Source organism: Petaurus breviceps, unplaced genomic scaffold, assembly GCF_028583685.1.
Source record: "Petaurus breviceps papuanus isolate PSGF00001 unplaced genomic scaffold, PetGlider_PUasm1.0 129, whole genome shotgun sequence".
In the NCBI taxonomy this organism is placed as follows: domain Eukaryota; kingdom Metazoa; phylum Chordata; class Mammalia; order Diprotodontia; family Petauridae; genus Petaurus; species Petaurus breviceps.
Genome location: NW_027185665.1, coordinates 10,376,032 through 10,381,086, shown reverse-complemented (window position 1 = coordinate 10,381,086; position 5,055 = coordinate 10,376,032).

Below are 5,055 nucleotides of genomic sequence, written 5' to 3'. Positions count from 1 at the left end.
GTGTGTGTGTGTTGTATGTGTGAACCTTAGCTCTAACATTTAGTAGCTTTGTACGCTGGAGTAAGTTACTCAAGCACCCACAGCCTTGGCTTCTTCAGCGGGAAGGGATAAAACTTTACATACAGAGTGATTTTGGTTAAAGTACTACACAAAATTCAAACTGCTATAGAAATGTGAATTATAAGTGGAAAATTGGGAAAGAATTTTTACAACCAATGTCTCTGATAAAGGCCTCATTTCTAAAATATACAGAGAATTGAGTCAAATCTATAAGAATACAAGTCATTCCCCAATTGATAAATGGTCAAAGGATATGAACAGGCAGTTTTCAGAGGAAGAAATTAAAGATATCTATAAGCATATGAAAAAATGCTCTAAATCACTATTGAATAGAGAAATGCAAATCAAAACAACTCTGAGCTACCACATTTCACCAGTCAGATTGGCTAAGATGACAAAACAGAAAAATGATAAATGCTGGAGAGGATGTGGACAAATTGGAACCCTAATGCATTGTTGGTGGAGTTGTGAACTGATTCAACCATTTTAGAGAGCAATCTGGAACTATGCCCAAAGGGCTATAAATAATTTCATACCCTTTGACCCAGAAATACCACTCCTAGGGTTATATCCCAAAGAGATCATAGAAGTGAGAGGAAGACCCATATATACAAAAATATTTATAGCAGCTCTTTTTGTGGTGACAAAGAATTGGAATTAAGGGGGTGCCCATCAACTGGGGAATGGTTGAACAAGTTGTGGTACATGAATGTAATGGAATACTATTGTGCCATAAGAAACGAGGAGCAGATGGACTTCATATTTACCTGGAAAGGCTTATAGAAACTGATGCTGAGTGAGAAGAGTAGAACCAGGAGAAATTTGTACACAATTACAGACACAATGTATGTTTGATGACCAGCTTTGATAGACTGGACTCTTCTCAGCAATGCAGGGTTATAAGTCAACTCCAGAAGACTCATGATGGAGAGAGATGTCTACATCCAGAGAAAGAGCTAGAAAAAACAGAGTTCAAATGCAGATTGAAGCAAACTACCTGCTCTCTGTCTTTTTATTGTTTGGTTTTGTCTTCTCTTTCCCATTGTTCATTCCATCTGATACAATTCTTCTTTATAACCTGACTAATGTCTAATGTGAAAGTATTTGCAGATCCTATACTCGATTGTATACCGCCACGGGGTGGGGAAAGGGAGGGGGAGAAAATTTGAAACTCAAGGAATTGTAGAATTGAATCTTGCAAACTAAAAGTAAACAAATTAATAAGGACCAAAAAAAAAAAGAAATGTAAATTATAAACAATAGAAGAACCAGAGTTGTGTTACTTTTCTCAATCATAATGCTATAAATACATGAAAATATGCTTGCTTATCCATTATTGCATTATTATGTAATGAAGATACTAATGACCCCAAACCTAGAAAGATTTTCAGTTTTCACCCTTATTTTTATTTCATTTAAGTTGATTTAAGGTAACCCTCCTCCTCATCTGCAACTTTGAGCTCCTAAATATTGCTAAAACAGGTCAAATCATGATGGGTGCCAGTTGGATTGCCACATCTATTGTCAAAGGGAGGATTGAATAATTGTTTGTGGAGAGAATTTACTGAAAAGGACTCGGGTTCTTTAAGACAGAAATCAAGCAATTAATTGACTGACGGAACATTACCGTACCTTTGAACTTCCTTCTGGTTTAAGAAAGGTGAGAAGGGTCAGGAAGAACAATGTATAGCAGACATGCAGGTGGGGGGAACACTAGTAACTTCCTTATTGACCTCACTCCCAAACTCTTAGCACACTGTTGCTAGATTTCTCAAAATCTGTTACTTCAACAGGGACTCCAATAATCATCCCTATGGGACTTTTCCCATTCTACCTTGGAACAAATGCAGCTTCTCACTGCTACCTTCAAATCTGCTTTTTTTTTTTTTTTTTTTTGCTTTTTGGAGGGGGGAATGCAGGGCAATTGGGGTTAAGTGACTTGCCCAAGGTCACATGGCTAGTAAGTGTTAAGTGTCTGAAGCTGTATTTGAACTCAGGTCCTCCTGACTCCAGGGCTGGTGCTCTATTCACTGAGCCACCTAGCCACCCACAAATCTGCCTTCTAATTGACCCAAGCCACATCTGATTTCTACTTTATACAGTATTTTATCCAAGATATTGTTTTTTTTGATGGTCCCCGTCTGTCCATCCCCAAAGCTTTGTCTAGGGCTGGGCTGTCACGTGTGTACAATGTCTTCCTATTAACCCCAGTTCAAGTTATGCATCCTCCAGTATTTCCTATTCAATGTCAGTTCTTCTCTAGCTCCTGCTCATGTTTCTCCCTCAACACTTTTCAACATTTTGTTTATTGCACTTGAATATTTCTATAGATTATATGCCAATTTTCCTGGTTTCTCATGTTAGAATTTGAACTCTTTGAGGGGAGGGAGATATCCTCAAGGCATCCTATATTATTTTCTGAAGACAGAAATATTGTCTAGAGTAGCCATATTTTATTATTTTACATAGGTTCATTATATAATGATTCAGAAAACAATTGCCTTCAACATTTGCACCATTATTATACATATTTGTTGAGTTCCCTCGCATTGTGAAACTATAGACACACACACACAACACGTATGTATATGGAGAGAGAGAGAGAGAGAGAGAGAGAGAGAGAGAGAGAGAGAGAGAGAGAGAGAATGTTCTCTATGTTTCTGTCTCTCTTGCTCTCTCTCTCTTTCATTTTCTCTTCCACTCTTTCTCCCCCTTTCATTCAGGAGCCATCTTCAGTCACTCTGATCCATATTTTGCTTCTGAGCTCAGATGACTCCAGAGGAGAAAGTGAGGCTGGTGACTTTGCACAGCTCTTCTTTACTTAGATCCAATTTACTTACAAATCATGGCATTATCTCCCTGATGTCATGGTCTTCTTTGAGAATGAAAGATGATCAACAACGACTTCTCACTCATTCACATGCTCTCTCTCTTTTACTCTGCCTTCCTTTCACTTTCTTTTTCATTCTTTGTTTCTCTTTCTCTCCTCTTCCTCCTTCCATATTGTCTCACAATGTGAAGGAACTCAATAAGTACGCATAATAAGGGTGAAAATGTTGAAGGCAATGTATTCCTGAAACATTACATCATTAATCTATGTGAAATAATAAAATATGACTAGACAATATTTTTGTCTTCAGAGAACAAACAATAAAAGAATTTAATTATTCCTTGAAATTATATTTGTTTTAATTAAAGGTCTTCAGCTTCAAAGTGATTCAGTTTGTTCTATTCAAAGATTTATAGGGATCAGTTAAGATTGTTGTAGTTTAGATGTTCAACTTTTTTTTGAACTGTAGTTCTGTTGAACAGCTTCCAATCACTTATTCTCTTGCAGGTACTCTTGAGTACATGTGACTGTGTAGACATCAGCTCAGCATGCATGTATCTACTGTCAGATTGTAGACATGATAGTGAAGGTTCCATGCCAGTGGTTGTCTGTCCCAACAGAAGAATTCTTGAACACTCAGGATGCCAAAAGAAAGAATTATTACATTAACAGGTGATGTCTTGGGCAGCATATTCTCCATGTGCTGGAATGTTATTCATGTGTACTGGGTTCTTAATTGTATATTTCATAAGAAGCTAAATAAACTGGAGAATATTTAAAAAAGTGTCCAGAATGATGAAGAACCCTAAGTTAATGCAGTATGGGGGTCACTTAAAGAATTTTATTTGTGGCTTTAAGAACAGAAGGGTTTAGGTAGGGACAAGATAATTGTGTCCAAGTTTTGGAAGGGATATCATGTGGAACAGAGACAGGACCAGCTCTGCTTAGCTCTCGAAGTCAGCACTAGAAGAATGGGCTGAAGGTTCAGTGAGAGAGATGTAATGGAAAATTTCCTGATACACATATCCAAAAGTCTCCTGTGCATGAATGCAGCCCAGGACATCTTAGAGCATCATAGACCTATTATTTCTCAATCTTAGGTTTGTCTCTCTGAAATGTTGGGATTCTGATCTCTTGGGACTAACTAGTTAATTTTCCAGAATCTTGGTGTCCAACTTTGATTCTTGAAAATATTTTGGCAAATGTTTTGACTCTGTTCTGTCTTGGGTGATTTACTAGATGGGTCACTGGGTTTACGCACCAGGGAGACTTGGATTCAAGTTCTGCTTCACAACATAGACTGGCTGTCTGAGTCTGAGTAAGTCATTTAACAATGTCCTCTAGACAACTTTGTAAAGACCAATTTGCAGAGAAGGTACCCTCTAAATTCAGCACCTTAAGGTAATGTCCCCACATCCCTCTGTATGTATGATTCTGGAGGACTTTGATGATGTGATTGTCCCTGGAGAACATGTATCAACCAAGAACTCAAGTGATAGCTTTAGCACCCTTTAGCACCACTTAGAGGTGAAGAAGAGTGAATATTTTCACAAGGGCTTGTTCTCTGCTGCCACCTCTAGTTTGAGAAGGAAAATTAGAGGGAACTTTGCAAAGACAGGGCAGCTAGGTGATTTAGTAGACAGAAGCAGAACCTGGAGGCAGAAAGAGTCGTCTTTCTGAGTTCAACTCTAGCCTCATACACTTATTAGCTGTGTGACCCTGTGCAAGTCATTTAACCCAGTTTTCCACAGTATTTTCATCTATAAAATGAACTTGAGAAGGAAGTGGCAAAGCACTCCAGCATCTTTGCCAAGAAAACCCAAAATAAGGTCATAAAAAGTTGGAGATGACTGAACAACAAAACATATTTCATCATGAATCCCCTGGAATTGTGGTTGACCATTTCATTGATCAGAATTGATCAACTCTGAATTGATCCTAAGTTTTCTGAAGTTGATTTTCCTTACAATATTGTTGTATAAATTAGTCTCCTGGTTTGACTCACTTCACTCAGCTTTGGTTCATTCAAGTCTTCCCGCGTTCTCTGAGACTTTCACCTTCATCATTCTTAACAGAACAATAATATTCCTTTACCTTTTTTTTTTTTTTTTACCATGACTTGTTCAGCCATTTCCCAACTGATGGACACTTCCTCTGTTTCCAAA